Below are 17,307 nucleotides of genomic sequence, written 5' to 3'. Positions count from 1 at the left end.
GTGGCCCAGACTGGAGTGCAGTGGCACAATCTTGGCTCATTGCAACGTCCACCTCCTTGGTTCAAATTTTTCTCCCACCTCAGCCTTCTTCCAAGTAGCTGGGACTACAGGCACGTGCCATGATGCCTGGCTAATTTTTCTATTTTTAGTAGAGACAAGGTTTCACCATGTTGGCCAGGCTGGTCTCAAACTCCTGGCCCCAAGTAATCCACCCACCTCAGCCTCCCAAATTGTTGGGATTAACAGGTGTGAGCCACCGTGTCTTGAGCCACCATGTGTGGCTGAATTTTGTGTTATTAACTATTACAATACATGATCTCCATAGCGAGTAGAGGATGCCGCTTACCTTCTTATCAGAAAACTTTAGCCAGAGTAGCTGTAGAAACTAACAAGTTAAATCTTTAAGAATTTCTATCCTTAATTGAAAGTCTCTAGCTAAACAACTTTTAATAAGACTCCTTAACTGCCTGTCGTGACCAACCATCTTTGCTGGGAAACAGATGCCCTTGGTTTATTGCACAGTCAGGATTTCAGTGAGGGTTTGCAGGCTGCAGCCTGCCCAGTGGCCATCAAATAGCTGCCCTGCCATGAGTGAAGCCTGCCTGGTTAGCCTGGGGCCCTAGGCAGGAATCTGGAGTCTTGAAAAGCTATGCTTGGACTGGCCTGGGGCCCAGGCTGCTGCTCTACTTGGCCCTTCCACTGACCACCAAGTCCCATTAACTGCATTTAAGAAATGGTGTTTGGTGGGTTCTCACTTATATGTAGAAGTGTAAAAGGTTGATTTCATGGAAGCAGAGAGTAGAATAATGGTTACTAGAGGTGGGGAAGGGTAGAGCAGAGGCGGAATAGCCAAAGGTTGGTTAACAAATACAACAGTGCAGCTAAAAAAGAGGAAGTTCTAGTGTTCTACAGCACTGTAGCATGACTATAATTAACAACAATTGATTGCGTATTTTCAAATAGCCAGAAAAGTGAATTTTGAATGTTCCCAACATGAATAAATGAGAAATGTCTGAGGTGATAGCTATGCTAACTACCCTGACCTGATCATTACACATTGTATACATGTATCAAAATATCACCCTGTACTTCATAAACATGTACAATTATTATATGTCAATTAAGAATAATAAAAGAAAAAGAAGAAATGGCCTTTGACTCTGCTTGCTCTCTGTCCTTACTGCCACTGCCCTTCTTAGACCTCCATCAGTCATCTCTTGCCAGGACTACTCTAAAAGCCCCGTAAGTCCTCGGGCATCTAATTTGACACTTTCTAATCCTCTCCTCTGCTGCTAGTGTGCTTTCTTTAAAACTGATCATGTTAATCCTCTTCTCTGAAATCTTTGATGGACTGTTGCCTACAAAATACAAACCACACACCTAAGCATAGCCTCTGATACCCTTAACAATTTGGCCATTACTTACCTTCTAGGACTCAATAAATATTCGATGAAAAAGTCAATGCTCTCCTGCTAGAAATCCTGTTAACAACATTCCCTACACTTCTTATTTAACAGTCAAGTTTAGTGAGTGTCCACAATGCATTAAATTTTAACAATCACTATTTTATCATAGGATAATAGAAACAGTTGGAACATAAGGTTGAGTCCTGTATTTGAATGCAGATATGGCTTTTTCTCTTTATACAAATCTGAGCAAGTTAATTCCCGCTTGTGGGCCTCAGTTTCTCCATTTGTGTAAAAGAGCATAAACATAAAAGATCTCCAAGGCCCTACAACCCATGTCTATACTAGTCCCCTGACACTACCACCCCTTTGAAGGAAGGAACCAGGAAGGTTAGTTCCTAGCCTGCCAAAGATGTGTGCCCACAGCTAATTCCTATACTCAGTAGCTTGAAGGCATCCTTACTTTATCACCTTTAACGCTTCAGCACTGTCTCTTGTAATCTCCTAACTGGGCCCTCACTGAGTCACAGTACTGGGGTTTTAATCTTCTATATAATAGCATCTGAAGCTGAGACAATGGAGCTCTCAGAGCCTTTAGCTATGATCTCATCTTCTGATCAAGATTTTCTTGGCTTGTGATTGCTCAGCCATGATGGGGTGGAGAAAAGCCCCTACTCTAGGAAGTGCTAGTGCTGACTCAGCATGCTGCAGGTCTGGAATTGGAGCAGAAACTTGTGTGGACCAGCAGAGACCTTGCAGGCTTAAGGAGGAAAGAAAGGAAAGGGGCAGGCAAAACTCAGAGAAACAATCCTGAAGGCAGAGATTTCAAGACATCCAAAACAGCAGGGTTTCTGTGAAGGAGAACTTCTTTACTGAGAACTTACATATAGTAGACACTTTAACCTGGGCTACAAATCTGCAAGGCAGGTATTATTATTATCCCATTTCACACATGGGGAATCCACAATTCAGAGATTAGCTGGGTGCGGTGGCTGATGCCTGTAATCCCAGCACTTTGGGAGGCCAAGGCGGGTGGATCACCTGAGGTCAGGAGTTCAAGACCAGCCTGGCCAACATGGTGAAACCCTGTCTCTACTAAGAATACAAAAATTAGCTGGGCATGGTGGCATGTATTTGTAGTCCCAGCTACTTGGGAGGCTGAGGCAGGAGAATCGCTTGAACCAGGGAGGCGAAGGATGCAGTGAGCTGAGATCACGCCACTGCACTCCAGCCTGGGTGACAGAGTCTTGCTCTGTCACACACACACACACACACAATTCAGAGATTAACTTTTCCAGAACCATATGACTAGTAAGTAGCTATGGGGTTCAAATGTAGGTCTCCAAAGGCCTGTGCTCTTTTCTTTCACACACCCTGAGAGGTATCTGAGAGGGACTTAGGAAGTCTTGAGAGTAAAACTAGATGCTCAGGGAATGCCCATTGGATGGTAATTTCAAGCAAATGGACAAAATAATAATGGGATAATATTGAGTCCTACATCACCAGCAGTAACTGTGAGAAGGGTAGAATTACAAACTCCATGCTAAATAGCTTTAGGTCATAAACGAATGTTGTCCTTTGGAAGATACAAAATGAAGTGGTTAATTCCTTGAACATCAATGTGACTAATAAGCCAGGCGTGGCATCCGTCATCTTGTCTGCACAGCTGTCTGGGTAGGCTAATCTCTGGCTCGAGGCCCTGGCTCCTGTCTGCCCAGTGGCATGCTGCACTCTGGTCTCCTGGCTCCACAGTGAGCTTGACATTTCTGCTGAGTCTGACTCACTTGCTCCCAGCCTCAACTGTTCTGTGCCAATGCAGACTTCTTTTATAGTTGGCCTACTTAGAAACACAAGATGTTAGTGTTGGAAGGGAGATCCTTTAGAAGTCACCTAGTGCAATCCCCTCACATTACAAATGAGAAAACAGGCCCCAGATGAGGCTTGGTGATGACGTGCCTAAATTCGGGTGAGTTTAGATATACGGCATGATGAGACCTCAGCCACATGACCCATAGGGAGGAAGCTGGGAATGAGCAGGACTGGAGCTGGCAATGCTGCCTCAGCTGCAGGACTCCTAGGGCTGGGGTGGAGCACAAGGAGTGGATCCAGCCCCTTGGAAGAATGAGTTGGGTTAGGGAAGCAAAGCGTCAGGAACCCAGCCAAGCAGTGTAGAGTTCAGGGTAGCACTTTTGAAATATATGGCTGGGGAGGAGAATGAGGCTGAAGGTCAGTTGTGAAGACTGGACCAACATGCCCAGGAGGGCGAGGTTGGTGTGAAGGAAAGTCACAACTTGAGGCTATCAGGGTGTGCGAGTTCACCCCAGATGTGATAAAGTCCAGAGTAGTAGCAGCACACTCCACCCCCATGCTGAGTTGTGGCTGGTGCACTTCTTGCCCTCATTTTTTTTTTTGAGATGGAGTCTAGCTCTGTCGCCCAGACTGGAGTGTAGTGGCATGATCTTGTCTCACCGCAACCTCCACCTCCTGGGTTCAAGTGATTCTCTTGCCTCAGCCTCCCAAGTAGTTAGGACTGTAGATATATGCCACCACACCCAGCCAATTTTTGTATTGTTGGTACAGACAGGATTTCACCACGTTGGCCAGGCTGGTCTCGAACTCTTGACTTCAAGTGATATGCCTGGCTTGGTCTCCCAAAGTGCTGGGATTACAGGCATGTGTCACTGTGCCCATCCACTTATTGCCCTCTTTAGGAAGGTTCCGAGCTGGTGACTCCATATAATAGCCAGAGAGCTGGGGAAGACAGCACTAAAGAGCACCATCCATTCTGCCTCCCAAATGTCTCTAAGGTGTCCTTTACCTCCATTTCTACTGTCACCACCCTGAGCCCTGGTTGTCACCCACCTGAATTATTGCAACAGCAGTTTAGTTAACCACTTATCATCTGCCTGTACTATTTCTAATGCGCTCTTCTCATTGCCACCCAAGTGATGTTTCTATGACATGTGAAGATGTCAGTTGCTTTCTATAAATGTTGGATGGCTTGCCAATGCCTAGCAGCCTTTCTCTCCTGGGCTTCCATGTGAGAACCAAGCCCTCCAGAAAATTATTTGAGTGACTATTTCAGGTCTTTCCAGGATGGTACATAGTTAATACCATTCTAGGTGTACAGGGGACAGAAATTTATTTGTACAATAGATGTCTTAAGTCATCGGGGCTTAATTTTTCTGGTGGAATCCTGGTTGAGAAGAGCTGGATAGTACAAAGCCCGGATATATGAGTCTGGCACATTAGATCTACATGACTTCAGCCCAGTGTTTCTTCCAGCCTCATCTCCTATTCTCCCCACTGTGCTTTCTATGCTCCGGTCATACCGAACTCTTGCCATTCCTTCATCTAGCTATTCTGTTCATCTGTTAATGTTCCTCCTTCAACGTGGTCTCCTTCTTGGACTTTAAAAATCTTAGTTATTCATCCTTCAAGACCAAGCTCAGATGTCACCTCCTCTCTGAAGTGGTGCTTTCTACAGCCTTCAAAGGCATATCAAATTGTTCCTTCCCTAATATGCCAATATTATTTGTGTGTGTGTGCATGCCATTCCATTATTAATAATTGGAGGTTTACAAATCTGTGTGACTTACAAAATTTTGAGTTTCTGCACAGCAGAGAACATCTGCTCCACCTCCTGACCTGAATAGATGTTTGTTTAACTGAATGGCCTGAAGCCCACTGAATAATCAATGATAATGCTAATTCTGGAACACATGACTTAACTCTTATTCCATCATTATTTGGGTTTCTATACATGACTACAACTAGATTGAACATTAAATATGTCACTGTCAGATATGCAGCTGTGCATGGTGATAGTGTGGGCTGGAAGAAGACTTTCTGAATAATTACTGACACAATGAGGGAGTAAGACCCGGCAGGTCTAAGTGGAAATGGGGAATGGAGCCAGAAAGATGTTAGATAAGGTATAGGGGTAGACTTCATCAAGAGGTATGCAGAAGACCAATTTCATAATTTCTACAGGAAATAAGAAAAGAAAAAAAAATAATTAGTAGTGGGGTTAAGTGAAGGACATATGTCAAGAACTAATGTCTGAAATGACTCATCAAAGCTGAAATCTGATAAAGGGAACTTACATTTGCATAGTGTAGAATATTGTCACAGAGATAATCTCATTTAATTCTCAGAACAACCCTGAGGTGGAGGGTGGGGTGTGTGGAGGGCGGGTAGGGAGTGTTGCGCTGTTGTTACAGTCCTCTCTTTACGGAGGAGATGACCAAAGCTCAGAGAGCAGAAATTACATGCCCAACATCCACTGTCCCTAAGTGATGCAACTGGAACCAGAGACAAGTCAGCCTGTCTCCTGGTCCAAAGCCACATTCACGTTTTTTTTCAAAATGGAGAGGCAGCTCCTCTGATCTAAAAGCTGAAAGCCTTCATGAAATCAAATAGAATGGCTAGGCACAGTGGCTCATGCCTGTAATCCCAGCACTTTGGGAGGCCAAGGCAGGTGGATCACCTGAGGTCAGGAGTTCAAGATCAGCCTGGCCAACCATGGCCAACATGGTGAAACCCCATCTCTACTAAATATACAAAAATTAGCTGGGTGTGGTGGCGGGCACCTGTGGTCCCAGCTACTTGGGAGGCTGAGGCAGGAGAATCGCTTGAACACGGGAAGCAGAGGTTGCAGTGAGCCAAGATCGTACCTCTGCACTCCAGCCTGGGTGACAGAGGGAGACTCCATCTCAAAAAAACAAACAAACAAACAACAACAACAACAAAATCAAATAGACTGACATGTAGAGGTTTTTCTAAGCAATGACTCAGAGGGATTCTCCATAAACTCAAATTTTTCTAGGCTGCTTTAAAATGAGGATAGAACACCATTTAGTCAGCTGACTTTCAGGGAATCAGCTGATACAGAGTAATTCTCCACTTGAACTGGGAGAAGTCTGACTTGACTAGAGAATCTGGGGCAGGAAAGAAGAGCAGAGAGCAGTTTATTTTTTACCTGCCTGTGGCTCTAGGGGTACACAGGACAACCAAAGATGATGCCGCACTTTTTGGTCAACTCTAGACACAGAGAGAGAAAGTCTCAGGGTGATGGAGTGAAAGAGTTGGGAAGACAAGAGGTCTCTTGGCTGGCCCTCTGCTTCTCAGATCTACCCACAAACCTTGGAACCTGTGAGACTTAGACTGTAAGTACCACTGACCAGGCTCTACAGAGGATTCTTTCTGTTGTATTTAAACAGAATACAACATTTCCTGTCTCCCTGACAAAATGGTCAAACCTTCAGGGGCACAGAGTTGGTTTAAATAACTTTCTACCCCACTATATAGCGCTATGGTTATAAAAACACAAGTCTCAGGAAATGGCTTTTGATTACAATTAAGATTTCAAGTTTGTTAAAAACTTCTTTTTGTTTCTCCGTCAAACTCTCCCATTCACAAAAAAGATAGATTTTGATGCATCTTAAAGAAAGCATGCTTACATTTGTCTTTTACTGCTGGATTTCTACTCTTGACCTCAAAGGGCCCAGTAATCATGCCCTAATAACATACTCTCGATTTGTGCTTACAAAAGTGTTTCTCTGTCAAACTCTTCTATTCACTGAAAGAAAACAGCTTATGATGAATCTTTAAGAAAGTACTCTTACATTTGCCTTTTGCAGGTGCATATGTAAACCAGTGGTATATGACCCAATAAAGACACATGCTCTAATAAAAAAATCTTTTATACATTTTCACATGGTGAGATTCCTTGATTTCTCATCCCTCTCCCTCAAAAGTTAACCAGATAGTTTTTTTTAAAAAATCCTCATTCATTTATTCAATGCTAATATTTTTGAGTTCCCAATATGTGCTGGGTGATACTATGTGGTAGGCTATGCTAGGTGCTAGGAGATTCCTCATACTTTCATGGAGATTAAAGGTTAGGGCAGCGCAGTGGCTCACACCTGTAATCTCAGCACTTTAGGAGGCCAAGACAGGCAGATCACCTGAAGTCAGGAGTTCGAGACCAGCCTGGCTAACATGATGAAATCCCATCTCTACTAAAAATACAAAAATTAACTGGGCATGGTAGTGCGTGCCTATAGTCCCAGCTACTCGGGAGGCTGAGGCAGGAGAATCACTTGAACCTGGGAGGCAGAGGTTGCAGTGAGCCGAGATTGTGCCACTTCACTCCAGCCTGGGTGACAGAGCAAGACTCCATCTCAAAAAAAAAAAAAAAGAAAAAAGAAAAAGATTAGGGCAACATAGGCTGGTGTGGTTGAAAGAGGCTAAGAGACTGAAGACACTGTTTAATTCAAATGCCTCATTTTAGCAGTGAGAAAATGAAGGCCCAGAGAAAGGAAGTGTCTTACTAGATCACACAACCAGTCCATGGCAAAACCAGATAAAGAAAATAGTTCTACTTTTCAATTAAGATCCTGATCTGGTTGGGCAGGATGGCTCATGCCTATAATCCCAGCACTTTGGGAGGCCAAGGGCGGTGGATCACCAGAGGTCAGGATTTCGAGGCCAGCCTGACCAACATGGAGAAACCCCATCTCTACTAAAAATACAAAAATTAACCAGGTGTGGAGGCACATGAGCCAAGATTGCACCATTGCACTCCAGCCTGGGCAACAAGAGTGAAACTCCGTCTCAAAAAAAAAAAAAAAAAAAAAAAATCCTGATCTGAAGTTATTCAGGAGGCCAAGGAAGTCATTCTCTTCCTTCCCTTCTGTCCCAACTCAGTAAATCTTGGCTTCTTGATTATTGGAGAAAGTAAACATTTTTCTATGCTGTCTTTTCTGGGACTAAGCATGGTCTGTAAGTAATAAACAAGAATTTCTCTGAAACTCTATCCTCTATATACTTTGTAAACCCCACTCTCTAACAGGCTCTCAGTTTTATGACTGGAGCCCCAGAACCAGGGGAAACATGCTGCCTGGGTTTTGCTTTTTCAGTGAAAGCAGATTATATCAACTTCTGTCAGAAAACATCATGAACTTCTGTTTCACTGTTGTTTAAAATAAATATTTCTGTAAGAAATGCTGACAAAATTTGTATTAGGGTTCTCCAGAAAAATGGAACCAACAGGATGCATGTGTGTAAGTTGTGTGTGTGTGTATGTGTGTGTAAAAAGAGCGCTAAAGAGATGTTAAAGAATTGACTCATGCAATTATAAAGGATGTTTTAGTCTGTTTTCTGTTGCTTCAAAAGAATATTTGATCCAGTGTATATTCTGTACTTTAAAAAAAAAGAAGAAGAAGAAGAAAAAAGAAAACCTGAGACTGGGTAATTTATAAAGAAAAGAGCTTTATTTGGCTCACACTTCTGCAGGATGAGAAATTCAAAGGCATGGCCCTGGCTTCTGGCGAGGGCTTTCATGCAGCATCACAACATGGTGGAGAAGGTCAAGCCGGAAGCAGACACATGCAAAGAGGGGAAGCCAGGGGAGCATTCTGGCTTTATAACAACCCACTTTCGCAGGAACTAATCATTCCTATGAGAACCAGTTCAGTTTCTTGAGAGTGAGAATGGACTAACTTGAGAACACCACGAAGCCATTCATGAGGCCTGTCCCTGTAACCCAAATACCTTCCACTAGTCCCCACCTCCCAACACCAGCACACTGAGGATCAAATTTCAATATGAGCTTTGGTGGAGACAAACAACCATATCCAAACCATAGCAGATGGCAAGTCCAAAATCTACAGGGCAGACGAGCAGGCTGGAGAACATAGAAAGAGTCAATGTTGCAGTTCAAGGCTGAAGGCCATCTGCTGAAAGAATTTCCTCTTGCTCAGAGGAGGTCAGTCTTTTGTTCTAGTTAGGCCTTCAACTGATTGGATAAGGCACACCCACATTATGAAGGGCAATCTGGTTTCCTCAGAGTCCACTAAATTAAATATTAATTTCATCTAAAACACCTTCACAGAAACATCCAGAATAATGTTTGACCAGTATCTGGGCATTGCAGCTCAGCCAGGTTGACACAAAATTAACCATCACAAGACCATAAGCTGAAAGTTTTACAACCCAAGAGTCCTATTAGAATTATGGATGAGTGCCAGTTACTGGGGGAGTCACTGCACATAAAGGTCTTCATAATATTGGACCTTGTAAAACCATGGATCTACATCAGAGGAGAGAGAAGGAAACCTGGCAAAGATGGAAAAATCATCAGGTAGACAGAAAGGTTATGACTGGAAAAGAACATTTTGGCAAACAGAGATTCCCTAGCCCTAATCCCTTTACTTCTGTTTTGTTTCTTTGTTTTTATTTTGTTTTGTTTTTTAAGACAGAGTCTCCCTCTGTTGCCTAGGCTGGAGTGCAATGGCATGATCTCAGCTCACTGCAACTCCACCTCCCGGGTTCAAGGGATTCTCATGCCTCAGCCTCTCGAGTTGCTGGGATTATAGGTGCCCGCCACCATGCCTGGCTAATTTTTGTATTTTTAGTAGAGACATGGTTTCACCATGTTGAGCAGGCTGGTCTCAAACTCCTGGCCTCAGGTGATCTGCCTGCCTCGACCTCTCAAAATGCTGGGATTATAGGCGTGAGCCACCGCACCAGGCTCTTCTGTTTTGTTTTACAAATTAAACCAAAGACCAGATAGGGGAGACACTGCCTTGTTTTACCTTCAGATATACTTGGTGGACTGGAGTTCCAACAACCAGACCTTTGGGGCTGGGGTAAGTCTTTCCTCCTAACTCCTCTTTGTGGGGAACTGAGACATTTGGCTTCCTGTTAGGAAGTTAAAGCTTGTGGCTGTAGAAGAAGGCCTGACTCTTGGTGAAGCTGCAGAAGTCTTAGAGCTCTGAACATAGGGCTTTGGACATGGAGATTCTTACATACGTTCAACAAGTATCCTTTGTGCCAGGCTCTGTTCTACATGCTGGCAACATAGCCTTGAACAAAAGTCACAGAAATCCCTGCTTTCTTGGAGTTTTCATGCCACCAGGGGAGACAGACAATAGACAATAAGAGTACGTGAAATACAACATACAATATGCTAATTACAAGTGGTAAAGAGAAAAATAAAGCAGGGAAGGAGACTAGCAAATACTGGGGAACAGATGTTGTGATTTCAGATAAGGTGGCTAAGGAAGGCCTTGCCAAGGAAGTAACATTTGAGTAAAGACCAGAAGCACAAGAGAAGGTGAACAGTGTAGACATCCGGAGCAAAAGCATTCTAAGCAGAAGAATAACTGTAAAGGCCGTTGTTGTGGGTTGAATTATTTCCCATCGCCAAAAGATATGTTGAAGTCCTAAGCCCTGGTACATGTGAAATGTGACCTTATTTGAAGACAGGATCTTTGCAGATCAAGTTAAGATGAGGTCACCAGGGTGGGCCCTAATCCAATATGACTGGTGTTTTATGAGAGGACACAGAGACAGAGAGACACAGGGAAAGTGCTGTGGGATGACAAAAGAGAGATTTAAGTGATGCAACTGCAAGCCAAGGAATGCCTAGAGTTGACAGCCACAGCCAGAATCTCAGAAGAGGCAAGCAAGAGTTCTCTCCTACAGGTTTTAGTGGGAGCATGGCCCTGGTTAACACCTTGATTTTGGACTTCTCACCTCCGGAACTGTGAGACAATAAATTTCTGTTGTTTTGAGCCACCTAGTTTGTGGTACTTTGCAACGGCAGCCCTAGAAAACTGATCCAGCCATGAAATGGGAATGTGCCTGGTATGTTGAAGGAAGATGGAGGCCAATGTCGCATGGGAGGGAGTCATAAGAGATTAGATCAGAGAAGTTACACAACAGATGGCAAGATCATGTGGCACCTTATGGTCAGAGATGTGACATGATCTGACTTACCCTTTAACGGGCTCACATATAGTTATAACTGTGTGTTACATTCATGGCGGAAGGGAGATGTATAGAAGAACCCAGACTATATTACATACACTAGATAATCATAAGAGGTAGGTACCAAATTGCATAAATACTAAAATCACTGTGCTTATAATTAAATCTTTAATTTGCTCTTTAGGTATATTTTAATCTGTAATGTTAATGTGAAACTAATTTTTAAAAGATGAAATTAAAATTTTTATTTTCAAAAACAGACTATTAGGTGGCAAAGCATGAATTTGCTGACCTCAGGTGAACACATTAGTGACTATCTGGTTTGCTCTGACCATAATCATGGCATACCCCTCACCTGGTATCATAGACAAGGAGACCTACTGGCTAGATTCCCCTTCTAGGAAGGACTTGATATTCAGTCAAGGGAAATATGGTCAGCAGACAGCCTTCAGCTCCTTCAGGGTTTGTCTCAGCTGCAGAGAATAGGCTATCTTGTGTCTGGTTCTAAGACAGAGAAACAACTGAGTTAGCTTAAGAGACAGGAAATGTATTTATGAAGGATTAAATATATCTCACAGAACCCAACCTCATGGAGGACTGGAAATGGAAGAAGATGGTCTCCCTGTTTCTGTGTCTCTCATCATCATCATCATCATCATATTCTGTCTCATGGTAGATCAACTCTCACAGCTCATCAGATGACATGACCCAAAACAGAAGTCCCAAAACGTCACCCTCTGTTGCCCTTATTCTCTGCCACCATATAGGTCCAGTGCCTGTAGCCAACTGATCCTATCTCTCTAGATTCCCAGGAGAGATAGTCTGACTGGGCTCTCTCTTTGGTCAGACGTCCTCTCCTAGCCAGTCAATTATAGCTGGAGACTGGGTCATTTTGAATGGAAAACTGCCCTTCCTCCAAGGCTGTGGAGGGAGTTTATTTTCTAAGAAGAGATGTGATGTTGGGAAGGATATGCCGTGCATCTCTAGCACAAAAATCCTCACAGCTATGATATTGTATAAAAAATGTTCAACTTTGAAGCCACATGATCAGTTTTGAATTCTTGTTCTGCCATATATTAATTGTATGAACTGGAATGGGATCCATTAAGCTTTTAAGCCACTGTTTCCTCAGCTGAAAAATTTTACATTTTTTGAGACAGGCACTAGGCTATGCACCAGAAATATAGAAAAAAAGATACAATCTCTGCTGTAGACAGATGCTCACAGTCTAGCAAAGCAGGCAGGTAAGAAAACCAATAACTACAGTTCTAGGTGATATGCAGTGATGGAGAGAGCACACCTGGGTGAGGTACCCTCCTTGCATGCCCCAGTGTGTGGGTGTATGGGTGTGTGTGTGCATGGTGTGGATAGAACAGAAGAGGAAGGGAGGAGAATGGGGGAAAGCTTCCTAGAGAAGGTCAACCTGGGGTGGGAGCTTGGTAGACAGGCAGGAGATAAATGTGGGGAGGGGAAAGTATACCCAGGCAAGGAGAGCACCATGTGCTGAGTCACAAACATGTGAAGGAAGTTGCTCATCTCAGACACATGTAAATGGGAGGGCAGGGCCGAAGTAAAGAACAGCATCTGGCATGGAGCCAGGCAGGTGTGATGGGGTGGCAAGAGATGAAGCTCCTCTGATTGAGAAGGAAGACATGTGGGCAAGTGCTCTGAAAACAGACGGTGCTACAGACACAACAATGGTGAACAGGGAGTGTTGATTATGTGAAAGCAGGAGCCAGGCTACTTTGTGTCATGAATGTGTCTCTATGAGGCAGGTAATATAATCTTCATTTTACAGGGCCTTATTGAGTCATAGTCCCAAGGTCACATGGTGTGTTGGTTTGGATTCTCTCAGAAGTAGACCTTGAGAAAAGGATTCAAACAAAGGTAGTTTATTTGGGGGGTGATCCTAGGAAACCCCAGTCAGAAAGTGGGGAAGCGAGGTACAGAAGAGAAGGAGCCAATAAGGTGTGTGCTATCAGAGACGTTACCACTGAGGGTACCTGGAGCTCAATCCCACTGGGAAATTTGGGAAGACCATGAGGAATACGACTCCGAAGTATTTCCACCAAGAGGCAAGGAAGCTGAGGTGTTTCTCTCCAAATCTCCATCTGTCACTATTTGAGGACTGTTTCTCAGATGTTAACTCTGGAATTCCCAGCTTCCCAGCACGCACAGGAGCCCAGCGTGCTCTTCAGGCAGTGAGTCATAAGTGTTCTCAGTAAGCAGACTTCAAGCTGCACAGGGGAGGGCTGAGAGGTTATGGGCAGAACACTGACCGCATGTGCTATGCACAAACAGTAAGGAGGGGAGCAAGGGTTTGGTCCCAAGCAGGCTGGCTTAGGTTTTAAAAACAGTATAACAGTGTTATACTCTTTCCCAAATGTAGAGTATTATTAATAAACATATTTATACTGATACAGTACTTTCAGAAACCATAGTATTGAGCCTAGAATAGAGGGAGTCTATTGTCCTCATCAATGATTGACACATAATGGTTACTTAATGAATATTTTTGGATGAATGTTTTAAAAAGTCAAAACATAAATACTTCAGTGATATTTAACTATAAAGAGCCTTTGGCTGGGAATCAGAAGATTTGGATTGTAGTTTAAGTTCTGCCATCAGTTTGGGGACCTCAGGGAAGCCATCCAGACTAATTGAGCTTCACTTTTCTCATTTTAAAACCTCATTTTATTACCCACCCCACTTGCCTACTGTTAGAGTTGACGTGAAGATGAAATGCAATAATGAATGTGAAGGGTTAAAAGTATGGCAAACTAAGGAGTAATTCTGTGTCTCTGCCTCGAGTTTGAATCAGGTAGAAGTTGGCCTTTGGTTTTCCAGGACCCAGGACCGTGTACTATGAGGCCACCAAGTCCATCAGTCAGGGCTCTTGGTTGTAACAGGTGCTAACTCTGACTATCTTAGTCAAAAAAAGAGTTTATTAGAGAGATCGCAGGAAGATCACAGGATTGACAAGCAGTCTAGAGAATCAAGCTTGGAAAATGGACAGGAACTGAAAGAGAACCACAGGGAAGACCACACCCCAGAAACATCCTGGTTAAAATGCTGCTTCCTCTCTCACTGAGCAGTGGACACCAGTGCTGCCACCAGCACAAACTCTAAACTGTCCCAGTTTCTTGGGTCATTTGCTTCAAACTTAAGTCTCAGGCAGTAATATCAGGGGGGCCAAGATTAGGTCATATGCTTGTGCACCAGCTGCCAGGGACCCAGGAGGGTAACTGTCTGGCCTGTTTTCCAGCTTCCGTCAGGGGAAGACACATTCTACCTCCCAGCATGTCTTATGCAATGGCAGTTTCCCCAGACACAGGAAGGGGGCTCAGACGCGGGGCAGCCAAGAAGAATGTAAGTTCCATCCAAGTCAGAATGTAGGGAAAGTGAGGATACTGGTTGAAAATTGAAAAACCAAGATAAAGAGAATGTCATTATTTATTAAGTGGTAACATTGACTTGAGAGTTTATTAACCAGGAACTGTTCAATGTGCTAGGTACAAAGAGGACTAAGACACAGGTACTGGCCTCAAGGTGCTCTAGCCAGTTAGGAAATGTATATTAAAATAAAACGTGGTAAGATGTAACAAAATTCAATGGGAGCACAAAATAAAGGATTAATGCTGGGGATTATGTGGGTGGTCAGGAAAGTTTTCACACAGATGGATCTTGAAGGACGGAAAGAGAGAAATGAAAAAGCATCAGAAGCAGAGCCACTTCTGGTATCTGTTACTCTTTCTAACCAGCCAGAATCTGGGTCCGGTATTTCCTGCTCAGTCCTTTTCTACAGCCACCAACCACAACACATATGCTACTACAATTAAAGTCTAAAATTAGTATGATTAAGGTCTAAGCAATGTGAGGGTATTGTTCAAGCCAGGATTTTCTTCCTTGGCTCTCCCCAGACTCTCTAGTGCAGAGGGATATCGGCAAAAATTATTGCTGCTTTTGTTGTTTTTAGCTATTTTAGATGAAAGCATATACTCAGACCTGAGTTTGTTTGTTTGCTTGTTTTTTAGACATGGTGGTCTCACTCTGTCACCCAGGCTGGAGTACAGTGGTGCAATCATAGCTCACTGTAACCTTAAACTCCTGGGCTCAAGCAATCCTCCCACCTCAGCCTCCAGAGAAGCTAAGACTACAGGCACATGCCACCATGCCCTGCTACTTTTTTTATTTTTATTTTTTTGTAGACATAGTCTTGCTCTGCTTCTCAGGCTGGTCTCAAACTCCTAGGCTCAAGCTATCCTCCCGTTTTGACCTCCCAGTGTTGGAATTACAGGCATGAGCCACCATGGCCAGCTAAACCTGAGTTTAAATAATGGCTCAGGCACTGACTGAAATCTCGCTGAGCCTTGATTTTCTCAAAGATAAAATGGGAATAAAAAATACTTGTCTTCCAAGTATTCCAAGGACTTTTGAAGATTAACTGAGATAATGTCTGCAAAGTGCCAATGATTGGCAGTTGGCAGGTGCTGTTATTGCTGTTGGTTTGAAACAGTTCTCTGAAAATCTAGTGATGAAGAGGAGACTTTACTGTTCTTCCCCTTTGACCTCAGGGGTTTCATACAAAGAGGGAGATTACAAGAAAGAAATGTCTTCTAAGAGAGAAAGAACCCAGAGGTTCTGCCAAAAATGTGAGACTATATGGGGGAAGCAGATACGAGCACTTTCAAAGCCTGACTCAGTGGTGGGACTGAGAGCCTGGCTCCTGAGTCAAGAGAGGCTTTCCAATCCCACAAGAATGACTTCAAAAGCAGCCCTCTTGGCACTAGTGATGTTTGCCTCTGCCCATTTCAAGGAGGAAACAATTTACCCAGATGCAGGCCTGCTTAGGCTCCCTTCTCTAGCAAGATGAAGCCAAGAACTCGGAAGGGTGGAGGACAGCACATTCGTGAAGCCATTTTCACATACTGTTCCCGCACAGCCTTTGAAAATGTGTGCCTTGTAACAGGTTGAATAACACTGGTAGAATCGCATTGTGTCCGTTCCGAATAACAAGTATGATATTTGAGAGGAATTAGCTATGGGCTGAAGAAATTTAATAAACAGGGCAGATACAGATGTGAAAATGCTGTGTGGCTTGGAACAGACACCAAATTATGTGGAGTATGAATTTAAATCTCTTTTCTGAAATTCCTGGCCTATAATTTAATAGTCTCTTCTGCCTAATAAACAATGGTGTTCTATTCCAACCTTGGACTTCTAGGTAAATTCTGACCATTCATTCATTAAACAGCTATGTGTTGAATACTTACTACATGCCAGGCATTGCAATGGGTGTATAGGATCTTGATTCTGATTCTGGAGAAAAGAGAAGAGATTGTTTTGTAAACATTCAGGGCTTCTCCCTTCAAATATTATTTGTGGGAAAACATGAGTGTCTCCCCTGTCTGCATATGGAGAAAATAATTTCATGTAGAATGGCATAGTTCTGGTGTTTACTGGACTCATCATCACATCTAGGGGTAGGCCCAGGACTGGGAAGGATAGAGCAGCCAAGCATGTTGCTATGGTAACTTGGCATTCACACACCTTAGCTCCTTTGTGTCGCCCCCAAATTACCTTTAAAACAAGTGTACATTTTCAGAATTTGGAAAGCTTTTCTTAATTTTCACATGGCCAGTTATAAAGGCATTTTTCAAAGCACTCAGGCAAAAGGATGGTCATTTCTTTTTGAAGCTGAGGCTATGTTGATGCTATTTTCTGGGCCAGAAGTGTAATCAGGATCTAGACTATCTTATTCTTTCATAGGAGGTTTCACTTTCAAATCCCTTTCACATATGTTATTGTACTTTTATTGCCACCTTGTTTTAACTTCCTGCTTAAGCAATCCTGAAGGGCAAGAAAATGAACCCACTAAACATTGATGCCTCAAAATAACCATGTGAGGTAGGAGCTAATACCTCTACTTTATAAATGAAAGAACTAAGGCTCAAACAAGGTCACATGGTTAGAAAATAACAGGATGAGGAGGAGTGGAACCAGGCCTATAGATTGCAGATCTGGTATCTTTCTGTTATACCTTCACTGACTCCCAGTATCTTCCAGCCTTTGTTACTTTATAAAAATATAGATGCTTACAAGGCAGGGACTAGTTTGTTCTGTT

The sequence above is a fragment of the Colobus angolensis genome, unplaced genomic scaffold, assembly GCF_000951035.1.
Source record: "Colobus angolensis palliatus isolate OR3802 unplaced genomic scaffold, Cang.pa_1.0 Scaffold174, whole genome shotgun sequence".
Classification (NCBI taxonomy): Eukaryota; Metazoa; Chordata; class Mammalia; order Primates; family Cercopithecidae; genus Colobus; species Colobus angolensis.
Note: the sequence above shows the minus strand (reverse complement) of the source record.